The sequence below is a fragment of the Notamacropus eugenii genome, chromosome 7, assembly GCF_028372415.1.
Source record: "Notamacropus eugenii isolate mMacEug1 chromosome 7, mMacEug1.pri_v2, whole genome shotgun sequence".
NCBI classification, from domain to species: domain Eukaryota; kingdom Metazoa; phylum Chordata; class Mammalia; order Diprotodontia; family Macropodidae; genus Notamacropus; species Notamacropus eugenii.
The window spans coordinates 56,772,599-56,788,202 of record NC_092878.1 but is presented as its reverse complement, the minus strand read 5'-3'; the positions used below and the strand labels follow the sequence as shown (position 1 = coordinate 56,788,202).

The following is a 15,604-nucleotide window of genomic DNA, read 5'->3' as shown; positions in this document are numbered from 1 at the left end:
AGCAGCAATAGGAACTGGAAGGGGTGGGGAGGACGATGAGGCCAATTTTAAAGAAAGATGCTTATAGGTCTAACCCAGGGTCAATAAGGCAACGAGGGGTGCCCAGAAGCTCTGGGGTAAAAGATCTCCTGCATTTTATTGATGAGGAAACTAAGGCTTGGGAGGTTTAGGACTTGTCCAAAGTCACATGGAAATATCAGAGGCAGGATTTGAATCTAGGTCCTTAGACTCCATGTTTAGTGTGTGAAGGAGCAATGAGAAATTTCTGGTAAGATATCAATCTGGAAGATGCAAGTGTTTATGGAAGAAATTGCGTTGTGCCAGCCTTTTATCACGTGGAATCTACTAACCCTAATTCTGCTACAAAGGACCACTATCCTATGGCAAAGACAAAGACTTTTTAGGTGTCTTTACATCCTCTCTGGGATAAGGCAGTATGTACTGGCTGCTGCCCAGATGGGAGTGTCCTCTGGTGGCAGGTGGCCCTACTTCTGTCTCTATACCCACAGTTTTCCTACTTTCTCACAGTTATTATTAACTCAAGGTGACATCCAATGACCAGTAAGTAAACTCCTTCAAGTCAACTTCTTTTGCTTCTCCCTAATTGATTCTCAATCCCATTTACCACAGAGGCTATTCCAAACCTTCTTTTTTCTCCTCAAGCTCTCACACAGTATCCACTTCCAGTACTCTCACAACTCAGGATCTCCATACCTATCTTACTAAGAGAATAGAATCCATTCATTATGCACTCTCTCTTGACACATCACAGTCTGTTGATATCACTCCTATTCTCTTTTCCTCTAGTCTCTGATGAAGAGATGGGTAACCCCTCTCCTTGTCATGTTCAACCCATATACTCTTGATTTCATTCTTGCCTATTTTTGTAACAGATTGCCTACATGACCATCACCCTGCCTGTGGTTTTAATTTCTCCTTATCTAATGCTCTCTTACATGCTACCTATGAACATGGCAAGTCATTATCCTATGGCTCTCTTCCCTTTCTTAGTCAAACCACTAGAAAAAGCTATCTACATTTACTGCTTCCACTTCTCTCATTTGCTTTTCTCCTCTTTGCAATCTGATTTCTCACATTACTTAACTGAAACTGTTCTCTTCAAAGTTACCAATGATCTCTAAATGACTAAATCAAAAGGTTTTCCCCTCAATCCTCATCCTTCTTGACCTCTCTGTAACATTTGATATTGTCAACCATCCTGTCTTCCTGAATACTCTTTCTTCTATGGGTGTATCATGACACTATTCTCTCAGTTTTGCTATCCGACTACTTCTCAATTTCCTTTGCTGATCATTATCAATATTTCTCCTCCCATTCTCCCTCTCTCTGTCTCTTCTCCCTCTCCTCCCTTTCCCTTTCTCCCTCTTCCCCCCCTCTCCCTCCCTCTCTTCCCTCCCCTCTCCTTTCTCTCCTCTCTCTTCTCTCTTCTCTCTCTCCTCCATCTCTCTCTGTGTATGTCTCTCTGTCTCTTACACACACACACACACACACACACACACACACACACACACACACGCACATGCACTGTATTCCAAAGTTCTGTCTTAGGCCCCTTTCTCTCCGTTCTTTCTTGGTGACTTCATCAACTCTGTGCACATGACTCGCAAATCGATCTACTTTGAGCTCTAGTCTCTATCATAAGCTATGGTCTCTATCTTGAACTCTAGCCTTGCCTCAGTAACTAACTATTCGACCTTAAATTAGGACCACTTACTTCAGTAATTACATCTAGAGCTCCTTGGGTGACAGGAGCTCAAAAATGAGGAGACTAGATCAGTTCACATGCCGCTTTAAATTCCTTCATTTGGTGGCAAAAGCATCTTCAGGTGAATGACTGTGTGATAACTCACCCCGTATACAAAACTTATATGTCTGACAACCAGTTTATTAAAGAATTTCCTTTATCACTTACTAGAGAAAGGGACAGGATGTTATGGGGCCCCCAATCTGTGGGGGACACAAAGATATTTGAGATCCAGTCTTTACTTTTAAGGAGTCTATTTGAAAAGAGAGGAGGATGAGTACCAATAAAAACAAAACTAACAATGCAGTATATGCCAAGTCCCAAGGCCATGACACAACAATAACTGTCATAGAAGCTCTGAGGAAGGCTTTGTGAAGAAGGTAGGATTTGAGCTGGTAGCTGGTTCCAGTTGTGACTGGCTCCCACACTTGGGCTTCAACATCTAACCAGCTTGAACAAGTCCAGGCATGGTATAGTGGAGAGAGTGTTAGACTTTGAGTCCAGAAGACCTAAATTCAAATCCAGACTCAGGTACTTACAGGCTATGTGGCTCTGCACAAGTCACTTGACCTTTCTAATCCTCAGTTTCTTTATTTGTAAAATGAGAAGATTGACCCTCTGATGTCTCTCTAAGTTCTAAATCTACGATCCTATGATAGTTTCAGCTCACTTGAATCTCAGATAAGCACCTATCCCATCTCCCTTCACCAAGTCCCATCGAACACCCTGTCCTTTCCTTCTACAGGATTCCTTCCCCAATCTGAGTCCCTTTATCCATCCCCAGGGACTCAAAGTGTTAAGGACACAACAGCACCTCCCCTCGGTGATGCCTAATGGAGGTAAGCCTAGTACCCAAGAATTCTCCATAGCCTCTGAACCCAAAAGACAAGGCCCTGGGAATTTCTATGGCGAAAGGGTTGGTGAAGAAAATGCTGATTTGACTAGTTTTGCTGGATTCTAATCCTTGTTATACCTCTCATTAGTCAAGTTACCTTTGACTAGTTACTGGGTCTCAGTTTCTCATCTATGGAATGGATAGAATGTAATACCCCTTCAGCAGTGCTTGGGCTGGCTGCAAGGATCTTGGGAGTTATATTTTTCCCCAGCCTGGGGAGAGAAGATACTAACAAGAGATCAGGAGTACAGGAAAAGGTTTTTTCTTTTCCATACCGGGGGAATTTTGAGAATCGAGAGGGTCTTTGTAGTTAACCAGAGCCTAGTCCCGGGGTTTCTACAACAATGAGGATCAACAATTTCAGAGTTGTTGTGAGAACCAAGTGAAGGACTTGTAAAGGTGGTGTCATTCTGGATTATTTTGTGAAATGCTTCCTGGAAGCTGTTGGAACTTAGAAATGCGGGAATTACAGGCTAAGAGGGGAGGAAGAAAGGCTTTGAGAGATAACCCAGGGTCCATTGAACTCTCTCTCTCCCATCTATAAGGGTTGGAGTGGGTAGTGGTAGATAAGAGGTTGACTTATAGTCAAAATCAGGCCAGGGAGAGGTTTAGCCTCAAAATCCAATTCCATTTTATATCCCATAATAAAATGCTGTCAACATGAGCTGCCTGTTCAAATAGATTTGTTAAGAGGGCTGAGAAGAGCTTTGCTGGCTATAGGGGTGGGGATGGATGAAGGACTGCTCTCTGTCCCAGGAGAGGAGTCTAGAAGGGCCCTCAGGTCTAATGTATCTGGGCTGGGACAGGCCATAGGAGACTTTGGTGTACGTGGTATTTGATGGGAAAGGAGAAACAACAGGGGTATAGAGCTAGGCTAAGGCAAAACTATGAGGCTGGAGAAGTTTATCATCCTTTTATCTGCTTTTTTCATTCCTCCCTGAGGCTTCTTCCTTAATATTCTGCAGCATCCAATGCCCTCATGTTCTGTTTCCCCTCTACCTATTAAAATATACTCACAGGAAAGGATCTGATGAGTTCATTCTCCCCCAGGTATAAGTTACTGACAAAGACGTATTAACCTCCAGAGCATGTTCCATTTTAAAAAAGAATCCAAGTCTAATGCTAAATATCCAAGCCCTAATTGTGGCACTTCAAGTATCTGTCAACATGAAGGAGGAAAGTAAATGATGAAGGAAGAATAGGAGAATGGTTATCTTCTAATCCATTTATACATCAGATCACTCTTAGGACAAGTTATAGGCACTGGAAACTCTGGCAAAAGACTTTGGAGTCTTTGAGATCTTGTGGGAGACATAACGAGTACGATGTAGTAGGGGTGATTGATCACAAATGCTCTTTGGTATCTGGCTAGAGGTTCATTCTCACCAAGCTGATTGTGTTAGTTAGACTAGCCTCACAAATAATAGCTTCTTTTGGCCTTTGTCTCCTTCAGGTCTCTTCTTGTTCTCAGCAAAGACTTTCATTCACTACTGAGTACCCACAAGAACCTTATGCTGTTGAGTCATTTCAGGTGTGTCTGACTCTTCTTGATCCCATTTGGGGTTTTCATAGTCAAGATAACTGGAGTGGTTTGCCATTTCCTTCTCTAGCTCATTTTATAGATGAGGAAACTGAGGCAAACTCATCCTGAACTGAATTCCATTTGATGCATTAGGAGTAATTCTCCTCCTAAAGAGTTAGATGTTTTTTCTCTGCAAAAAAGTAGTTTATTCTGGATGAAGAGACAATTAGATTTAAGTGACTTGCCCAGGGTTACGCAGTTAGTAAGGGTCTGAGGCTAGATTTGAACTCAGGAAGACTAGTCTTCCTGACTCTAGGCCTGGCACTCTATCCCCCATGCCACCTACTTGCCCAAAAACTTAAATGCTACCAATTGACCCGGTCAACCACAAGTACCTAATCTCCCTCCCAAAAGTCACCAGATTGTGCTGTACCCCCAAGATTCATTTCTCCATCTGAACACAAATGAAGTCCAGCAAATTATCTGAGGTTTCTTGGATCCTCAATTCAGGATAACCTTAGTCTCTCTCAAGAGTGAGATTCCTGCTATATTCTGCTTCAATCAGACCACACCTGGAATATTGTCCAAGGATCATACAATGATAGATCCAGAATGGAGAGGGGGGAGAGCCTCAGACGCAATCTAGTACAACCTTCCTCAGTTTACAGATGAGGAAACTAAGGTCCAAGGAAGTTGAGGGAGTTGTCCAAGGTCATATAAATGTTGAAATAGGATTTATACTCAAGTTGTTTTGTTTTTTTTAAATCCAGAGTCAGTGACCTAGGTTTATTTTGGAATGCCACATTCTAAAAAGGAAAGAGCAAGCAGAATGGTGATAACAACCCAAATAGTATATGTGATCAAGTGAATGAATTAAGGAATATTCGCCATGAAGAATAGACTTAGAAGGGTCATCGTAGTGTTTCATGGACTGTCTTGTGGAAAAGGGGTTACTAGACTTGGGATTATAGGACCACAGACTAGCACTAGAAGGGGCCTCTGAGGCCATCTTGTTCAGCTTAATCATTTTGTGAGGAGAAACAGAACAAGTTCATCCTTTGTTTTCAAAGAGGACCAATGACACCCTGGGGTGATATCTTGACTTTCATATGAATTGGATTTAAGTGAATCAAAGTTGTACAAAGTCATCAGCCTCACCCTCTCTTCCAGAGTCATCCAAGTCCAGTGGCAGGACAAAAGTCAAGAGGACTGCCAATGATTATGGGTGCAGTGGATGAATCGTGTTGAGCTAAGTTAGATGATCTGCTTTGGTATTATTCTGGAAGGCTTAGTCCTGTGCCTGGCACATTGTAGACACTAAATAAGTGATAGGTGACTTTCTGATAGGGCTACACCAGGTAAGGGACTTTCTCAAAGTTCACATGGGCAAAAAGTGCTAGACCTGGGATTTGAACCCAAGTCCTCTATCTCCAAAAAGAACCAGAAGCAAGGAGGAAAAAATGATGAGGCTGATTTAAAATGGCTCACAAGGTCACCTGTTAGATATAGAGGTCTTCCTTTCCAAGGATAAAAATCTTCAGGAAAGGACATCCTAAGTTAGGGGAGGGGGCTAGATGGCTCAGGGGATAAACACTCTAGGCTTCAAACCAGGAAGACTCATCTGGGCAAGTCATTTAACCCTGCTTGCCTCAGTTTCCTCATCTATAAAATAAGCTGTAGGAAGAAATGGCAAATTATTCCAGGATCTTTGCCAAGAAAACCTGAAATGGGGTCACAAAGTCAGACATGACTGAAATGACCCAATAACAACGTCAGGTTAAAGTGAATCAGAATGAGAAGAATGGTAAAGGAATGTGTGTCTTGGGAGATCTGGAGATTGAAGCTATTGGGAATGGACCAGGTAGGGTTTGGCGCCTTGATTTCCCCACTTGATTGAAAAGGAGCAAGAAAGGAAGGGAGTTAAGGGGGAACGAGGAAAATAGTTGTAGGGTTAGGAATTGGGCCCCTTTATGAGCCATTTTAATTCATGTAAATGAGGATTTTTAATTTGTTATACTGGGTTTTAAATCTATTACCATCTCATTTGCTTCTAAACCCTGTTTTGCCCCAGCCTGAACTGAATTCCATTTGATGCATTAGGAGTAATTCTCCTCCCAAAGGGTTAGATGTTTTCTCTCTGTACAAAAGTCGCTTATTTTGGATAAAGAGACGATTAGATTTATCTTTAATATTTTAATGGCAACTGAGATTAGCAAGCAAGCAGTCCCTACTGGGCTGGTTCTCAGAGGATTAGACTCTAATAAACTCTTCAGATGGGGATCCCCCCTCCTCTGTTTTCCACAAAGTACTTTTATTATTTAAAAAAAATTCCCTCCTCTTTTTTGAGAGCCATAAATTCCATTTGCTGTTTTCTATTAAATCAAATTGATTAAATCCATTGTGGCTATTTGCTCATAGATATTTTTTAATTTTAACATTTCCCACATAAAATCTTTAATGGTGCAATTTGAAATACCAGCAATATATAGTATAGATCCTGTTAAAACAGATGGAAATGAGAATCTGTGAGGAGGGAGGGAAAGGGGATGTGTAGTCTCAAGGAGAGGGGATAAATGTGTGGGAGAGAGGTGGGAACCATGGTTTGACCTACTCTCCCTTTATCTATCCCGGCACAATTACCTCCTGCCCCCATAAAGTTTAAAGACATGGATTTCTTCCAGGAAAGGGTTTAAACCTCAATCTTTCACCTCTCTCCCATGCCATGGAAAAACATCTCCCCAAAGAAAGAACTATAACTAGAGTCAGATGACCAGGACTTGGATGATATTGGAGGGATGCCATGTGCTTCTTTCTTATGGCTGTTCTTTAGCTTGCTGTCTCAGGGTCACTTGTGGTCTGGCACTGATACTGTGCTTTGGCTCCCATATATTGCCCTACACCACATCATAATTACCCCACTCTCTTACCTTATCGTCACAGGTCGCTTTTGCTGTCACATCCCTCTCTTGAGGCTCATTTTTCCCCTATCACTATACACCATATCTGCTACCTTAAATACATGGACTTAGCAGGTCAGGGGTCATCAGATGATATACAGGCACACAGACTAGATTCTCTTGGAGACCAACTGCCCAAATAACTTCAGCTGGTTGGAGCAGGCTTTTACTTCTCAATACCCCTTTCACCGAACACAATTTAAATGTGCCCCTAGTGTCAGAACTGGTAGCTATGACTTTGCCTGAAAAAACCCATCCTTCTTTCCCAACCCTCTTTCAGGTTCCATCAACAATTTCACTAATTTCTATCCCACCCCAAACCTTAATCTCAGCTCAGTCCAGTGAACAAACTATTCTTAGTCCCTCTTACCCCTTGAAAATCAATCAGTGGGTATTTATGTGCTCAGCACTGGTCTAGGCACTGGGAGGGAGATCAGGAGTATATGTAGAAGTATGATACTGAGACTTCCTAGCAGAGGTATCACTTAAGGTGAGGACAGTGCAACCTGGACAAGAATAAAATGTAAACAAGAAACAGTAATGATAATAATAACTTACATCTATGGGAAGCTTACTATGTGCCACACACTGTACTAAGCATTTTGTAATTATCTCATTTGATCCTCCTTACAACCCTCAGAAGACAGCAAGATGGCACAGTGGATAGTGCTAGGCTTAGGGTCAGGAAGACCTGATTCAAATCCAGTCTCAGAAACTTCCTAGATTTGTGACCTTGGGCAAGTCATTTAACCTCTGTTTGCCACTGGAGAAGGAAAGGGCAAACCACTCCAGTATCTTTGCCAAGAAAACCCTATGGGCAAAGGTCCAAGGGGTCACAAAGAGCCAAACATGACTGACACAACTCAGCAGTCACTACCTCTGCTATGACATGCTGTTATTCCCATTTTGCAGTTAAGAAAACTGAGGCAAATAGAAGTTAAGTAACTTGCCCAAGTGTCTGAGGCAGGATTCAAATTTGGGTCTTCCTGACTCCAGGCTTAGCACTCTATCAACTTTGCCATCTAGTTTCCTTTAAGCATTCGCAAGCAGAGTTTTATGGAAAAGGTAGGTCTTGAGCTGGGTGCAAGGATGGATAGGATTTAGATAGATGAGAGAGAGAGGGAACAGGCATCCCTAAGGCACTGAAGTGGGAATGAATATGAAGGAATAGTAAAAAGGTTGTCCTGGCTAGCACGGAAGATGAATGTTGAGAAGTAATTATAATAGTTCATTGAATAAAGAAATGAACATTTTTGTAACCCTTTGAGATTTATAAAGCACTTTCTTTAAAACAACACTATGAATATATAGGGCAAAAATTGTCCTTCACATTTTTTACCCTTAGATTCAGAAAGGTTATGGGCCCTGTCCATGGTCACACAACCAGTAGGCGACAGAATCAGAATTTGCACTCAAGATAGCTAGATGGTACAGCAGTTAGAGAACTAGACCTGGAGTCAGTCAAGTATAAATCTGGCCCCAGATATTAACTGGGTGATCTTGGGCAAGTCACTTAACCTCTGTCTGCCTCAGTTTCCTCACCTGTAAAATGGGATAATAATAGCTCCTACTCCCCACTCCACCCCTTGTAAGGATTAAATGTGAAAATATTTGTAAGATATTTACAAACTTTAAAGCACTACGGAAATGCTTTTAATGTTCAGTTGTATCTGACTCTTCAGTGACCCCATTGAGGATTTTCTTGGCAAAGATATTGGAGTGGTTTGTCATTCACTTCTCCAGCTCATTTACAGGAAACTGAGGCCAACAGGGCAAAGTGACTTACTCTGGGTCACACAACTAGGAAGGGTCTGAGGCCAGATTTGAACTCAGGAAGATGAGTCTTCCTGACTCTAGGCCCAGCACTCTCTCCATTGCACCACCTAGCTGCCCTTATAAATGCTACCTAATCATCCTCATTCTTCCAAACTCAACACTCTTCCAGTATTCTATGCTTCCTCTCAAGGGGTAAACAGAAAACAAACATTTTTAAGTAGTATAAGATTTTTAAAGATTCCTAGACTCAGTCAATAAGCATTTTTAAAGTACCCGTTACTGTGCCTGGTACATGCTAAAAGGAATAGAAAAACAAAAGCATGATAATCAATGCCCTCAAGGAATTTATGTTCTATTAAGGGAGACATTTGTTCACATAAACATATATGCAGAATAAACACAAGGGGATCGTAGGGGGAGGATCGAGAAAGGCCTGTTGAAGGAAGCGCCCTGAGCTGAGCTCTGAAGGAGGGAGGCAGAGGTGAGGAGAGACCTTCAAGCACAGGATACAACCTGCACAAAAGCCCAGAGATGGGGGTAGGGGCGGGGGGAGGAGATGGGATGCCATGTCATTTATGAGGAATAGCATTTTCAGTCTGATCCAAACATAGAGTGTGTGATGGGGTCTGGAAACAAGTGGGTGGTGGTGATGTTTGTCCTTCATTCTCAAAGAAGACCAATGACATCATGAGGATTGTGTCTTGATCGCATGTGAACTGGGTTTTATCTTGCCATTTATAGAAGTAGAAGGAAGTCTCTGGCACTTATTAGGGCAGCTAGGTGGTGTAGTGGATATATGTTGGAGTCAGGAAGACTCATTTATTTTCATGAGTTCAAATCTGGTTTCAGACACTTACTAGCTGTGTGTCCCTGGGCAAATCACTTCATTCTGTTTGCCTCAGTTTCCTCATCTGTAAAATGAACTGGAGAAGGAAATGCCAAGAAAATCCCAAATGAGATCATGAAGAGTCAGACATGACCAAAACAATTGTACAACCATGCCCTTACCCCTTCCACCCAAAGTTTTCTGTTCTTCAAGATAAATATCCCCAGTTCCCTAATCCAAAATTTTTCACCTGGGGGGGCAGTTCATGAGATTCCAAGGGGACCATCTATAGACTTAGGGGGAAAATTACACCTTTATTTCCACTAATTTATCATTTCCTTCAATTACGAATGTAGGCAACAAACAGTAGGGATATTAGGCTTCCCCAGACTGCTAAAAGGGTCCATTACCCCTGATTTCACTAGTCTTCTATGGCATGGTTCTCCATTGTTGTTTTAAGTTTATTGACTTCACCTCTTACTAATCTAAAGGTTCTCTGGATATTCTGTAGCAAGCTAATGAAGCTTCCTAAAATATGGTCCCCAAAACTGAGACTTGTGAATCACAAAAGTCAAGAGCAGAGTCTGTGTCTCCTACTCTACTCATTCCAATGTTCTTTCTATTCCAAGGTCCCCCGATTAAGGAGAAGAGGCTTTTTTGCATCTTTCCGTGATCCTCTTTGAAAACCACTGGTAAATTTGACTCTGGATACAAAGTCAGCAAAATTAAAACCCTAGTGAAATTTTAGATTCTCAGTGGTCTCTTTCAGATTGTCCTTTCTCCCTCTATATGTGTTCCCTCCTAAGAGCATTTCTTCTCCTCCCTCCTCCCCTTTTTTTTGGTCCCTCCTTCTCTAATCCCAACCTCATCAGCTCCAGGGAAGAGCTGATCTGCAGGAGAAAATCCTTCATTCAGGGACAAAATCAGCTTAATTTGCCGCAATTTGTAGCAGGTCTTTGCCAGGATTTGAATATCAAATTATCCTGAAGCTGGGGATGGGGGAGGTCTCCCCTCTAGCAATATGGACAAACATTTCACTTAGGCTCCATTCTGGAAGATCAGTCTGCAGAGTAATTATGACTGAAATGGGCCTCTGGGGGACTGGGGGCCACCTGAACCTGCGCTGGGAGGGACACTCAAAGGAGGAAGGGGAGGAGGAGAAAGTTGAGGTCCCTAGGTGAGGATTAAACAGACTGACAGCAAATGAATGCTTGGATAATTAATAATATCCGGGCAGTGCCCAGCTAAAAAAGCAGGCTGGTTTACAAGGGGCCAGACTCATATCCAGTAGGATATGAAGGTAGTAGGCTAGGGAAAAATATCTTGGGCTGGGATAAAGTGTTGGGGAAATAGAGACTGGGCTATATCTGAGTGAGGAGTCATCCTTCTTCCTGACTGTGCAGGAGAGATGGCAGCCAAGAAACCAGCCTTTTTAGCTTGTTTTGATGCCCAAATGATTCTGAAACCTGAGGAGGGGAACGGAGTAAATCCTGGGACACAATCTCCATAGGGAGATCACAGACCCAAACAAGCCCATTAGGAAGGTCTTCCCCTCCAGGACGCAGGTAGAGTTGAGAGGGTGTGCCCTTTCTAAAGACCCCCTTTCAAATGACACCCCATATCTCCCTGCCTTGTATCCCCATAAACCTCTTTTGCTGTAGCCATTCCACTTTCTCTAATAACAATAATAGTAATAAAATTGGATATATAAATTAATACAATTCAATATATAATAGTCATCAAATTTAAGGTTCACAAAGTACTTCCTTCATGACTACCTCATAAAGTGGATCATATGAATATTGTTAGTCTCATTTTAAAGATGAGAAAACTGGGACATAGGGAAGTTAGTTGCTTTATCCACAGTACAATGGCTGGTGTTAGATACGGCATTTCCCTGTGCCATTGTCGTCCACTCTCAGTCTTCCTTTAGCTTTCCTCCTTATGCTTCCCATTAGTAGATGGTCAACCTGAAGAACTGGTGGAATTGAAGGTAATGTGGAATCATAGCTGGGATGAGTGGCAGAAGAAGTAGAAAAAGAATTTTAATTTCTTTCATTTTTTTGGAGGTAACTGTGGTTAAGACTTGCCCAGATTCACACAACTAGGAAGTATCTGAGGTCGAATTTGAACTCGTCTTCCTGATTCCACAGCTGGTGCACAGCACCACCTAGCTGCTCCTAATTTCTTATTGGCTGAGGAACATAAGTGATCCTGATGACCTAAGGTTGGCAGAGAGTCTCAGATGTTCCAATTCTGTTCTGCCGTCTTCCCCTGTCCTTTCTCCTCCTAATTCAACCCAATAATATCCAACTCTACCACTTACCTGTGTGACTGTGGGCAAGTCCCTTAACTTCTCTAGGCTTAAGTTTCCTCAGATGTAGAATGAAATGACCCTAGATGACCTCAAAGGTCTCTTCCTGATCTCCCTCTCTGATCATATGATCCTGTGGTCTGTCTGGCCTTGAATTCCAGGTCTCATGATGGCACTAAGAAGAGAGCTGTGTTACTGGTGCTGTCCCTCCTTAAATGTCTAAGATGTGCCCTAAACAGGCATGATTTCTCTTATGATTCTCTCATCCAGGAATTTATTCTAATCCTTCCCGAACTGGTTTCTTTTTTTTCAACCCATATCATCTTAAAGGGAGCAGTGAGTTAAACAAGCTTTACTGGCTACTGTGTAAAAGCAAGAACTTTTTATCTTTCCAGAACCTATTTTTTTCACGCTTTACAGGAGGGGAGCATGACTCTAGAACTAGTGTAATGAAGAGAGTTCTAGCATTAATTCGATGCCTTCAAATCCTGTCTCAGACAACGCTATATTGTAACCCAAAACCCATTGGTACCCATAGGACTCTTCTCACTAGAGGAGATCAGTGCTCTATCCCTACATGAGAAGCAGGACAGAGTTGGTGAGAGTGGGGGCAAGAAGGGTGATTTGGTCTTTTGGTCTTTTCAGATTTTTTTTAGTTTCCAGCTTTGAGGAAGAAGATGCACCATCCCAGCCTCTCTCCCAGCAACCGAAGGGATGCCGACTCTCAATAGCAGCCACCATGTAGCCCTTCAAGCATGTCCTTGTTCTCAGCTTGCTACACTAGGGAATTCAGAACATTTTCCCTTTAGTGAGATCTGTGCTCTCTTTCTTGGTTAAACCATTACCTCACTCCCAATGGGAGGGCTCATTTACTCTGAGTATTGTCTATGTTCTCCTCTGTATACTTTCTCTAGTTTCTGTTTTTCTACAAACCTAGGTAGATGGATTTCTTTGCTATTTGTTATATGTGTTCCTTGTGAAACTGGCATTTGTTGGGAAGGGATCCAAGCCTTAGACATAAAGCTTGGGATTCCCATTCTCCCATTAATGAATAGTGATCAGGAGTTTAGTTTGAACCTAAACATCACTTTCCCAAGAGGTTCTCAAACTTAATTGGCCTACCACCCCCTTTTCAAAATAAATTACTCAGCACCCCCTAGGGTTAGGTTAGATTAACCCTTATTTTTATTCAGTGCCCCCCAGTTGTAACTGAGGCTACTACTGCCCCCTTCATCATTCCAGTGCCCCTCAGGGGTGGTATCACCTACTTTGGGAACTTATGAATTTTTCTTTTTTCTTTTATACGTAATGATATATTTAGATGTAATGATAATTTTTGACCATCTTTTTAAATTCCAAATTTTCTTCCTCTCTCCCTCCTCCCTTAGACAGTAAACAATTCAATTTAGGTTATTTATGTGCAAAATGTAAAATATTTCCATATTAGTTGTGCTGTGAAAGAAAAAACAGAACAAAAGAAAAAAACACAAAAATGTGAAAATAGTATGCCTTGATTTGCATTCAGACTCTCATCAATCCTTTCTCTGGATGTGGATAACATTTTCCATCTTGAGTCTTTTTGGAATTGTCTTGGATTGTATTTCTGAGAAAGGCTAAATCAGTCATAGTTGATCATCGCACAATGTTGCTGTTACTGTGTACAGTGTTTTCCTAGTTCTGCTTACTTTGCTTTGTATCAGTTCATGTAAGTTTTTCCAAGTTTTTCTGAAATCTGCCTATTCATCATTTCTTATAGCACAATAGCATTCCATCAAATTCATATGCCACAACTTGCGCAGCCATTCCCAGTTTGATGAGCATCCCCTCGTTTTCCAGTTCTTTGCCACCACAAAAAGAGTTGATAAAAATATTTTTTGTACATGCAGGTCTAGACCAATAATATTCAAGGGAGCAGATAGATGATGTTCTAGCTTGGTACTTCCTCTCTCTGAAGAGAGCAGAGTAGCAGGAAGCTTCTGATTCCAACCTCCTAATATCCCTCCTGGAAGAAATCAAAGTCTCCCTTGGTGAAGGGGGTGGGGAGATGCTAGAGATGCTTATTGTTTCCTCCCTTTGAGCCACATTGAGACAGCCACATTATAACATTGAATGTCAGCTGTTTGAGAACAAAATCTATACAGTAAATGCTTAATAAATACTTGTTGATTGATTGTGTTGGCAAGGGCCCAAATGTTTTCCCAAATCGCAAAACCTCTCTGAGTCTCAGTTTTCTCACCTATAAATTTTCCCTGGACCAAGAAAGGTATAAATAAATATTGGATTATCTTCTAGAGGTAGTCTGACCCTCTTTATCCCATATCTTCACTCTTCCCTTTCTGAAATGGGATTTAGGCAAGAGATTCTCACTGTTTAGGACAGGAGATACAGAGGTACATAGAGGTCCAAGCAGGAGGATGGTCACCATGTTGTCCATAATTACTGTGGGATTGGCTCAGATTAAGGACAACTAGCTATCTCTTGCTTTTCCTTTTTTACCACCACAACTAATCTCCCTCTAATCAGCCATTATTAAATTATATTCCATTTTACATTTAGCCACAGATCACCATTTGGACAGCTGGATGGATAATTGGGAAGAGGTAATTTGTGTAAATGGGAAACAGCAGAAAGTGTACAGAGAGAGAAAGGATGATGGCCAAACTGAGCCCCACTGAGAGAAGTGGCCTAACATTGGCTCAGGGCAACGAGAAATCTTTCCAAGAAGGTGGGGCTATGTGGGAATTTTCATAATATAAGTGAAATAGTCATAGGAGCCAGGATTTAGAACTGAAAGAACCTCAAAGGTCAACTAGACCAAGCTCCTCATTTTCCAGGCAAAGAATTGGAGTCCAGAGAAAATAAGTGGGATTATAGAATTATATAGTTCTAGAATTGAGACTCCATAGCCCATGTAGTCCAGCCTCCTCATTTTACATGAGAAGAAACTGAGACATGTCCAGGGTCACACAGTGGGAGAGCGAGGATCTTTCCATGTCAGTCTCAGGTATGGTTATTCCTCACCCCTACACACACACACACACACACACACACACACACACACACACACACACACCTGGGAGGGCTACAAAACAGATCTTCTTCTTATGGCACTGGTGTCTCTGACATGTTTTTCTCCACCCACAAAATAATGGCAGTGTAGTACAATGTTCTAGTGTCAAAGGTCAGCACCAACTCACAGGGTGAGTCCTTTAGGGAAGAGATACCACAGGTACTCTGTCATTTTGCAATCCCCAAAACCATAGTTCACAAGCCCCCATCAATGTGTTTACCTTCAATAGTCAGAGGATATCATTCATTCTTAAATTTGTTATTTCATTTTTCCTCCAATTACATGTGAAAACAACTTAACACTTAAAAAATTTTTTTTGAGTTCCAAATTCTCTCCCTCTCTTCCTCCATCTCTTATTGAGAAGGCAAGCAATTTGAGACAGGTTATACATGTTCATTAAACGTATTTCCATGTTAGTTGTGTTGTGAAAAAAGACACAGACAAAAAAAACAAGAAAAAATTTATAAGTAAAGAAAAAT

At 41.7% G+C, this 15,604-nt stretch overlaps 1 long non-coding RNA gene across 1 annotated transcript; it reads left to right on the top strand.

Annotated features, from left to right (window-relative positions):
- The first annotated feature begins 2,193 nt into the window (after positions 1-2,193).
- On the top strand, positions 2,194-10,472 carry LOC140513165 (uncharacterized). Its single transcript, XR_011970089.1, has 4 exons — positions 2,194-2,296; positions 2,511-2,604; positions 4,114-4,191; positions 10,371-10,472. It is a non-coding gene; the product is annotated as an uncharacterized lncRNA (long non-coding RNA).
- Positions 10,473-15,604: the final 5,132 nt, after the last annotated feature.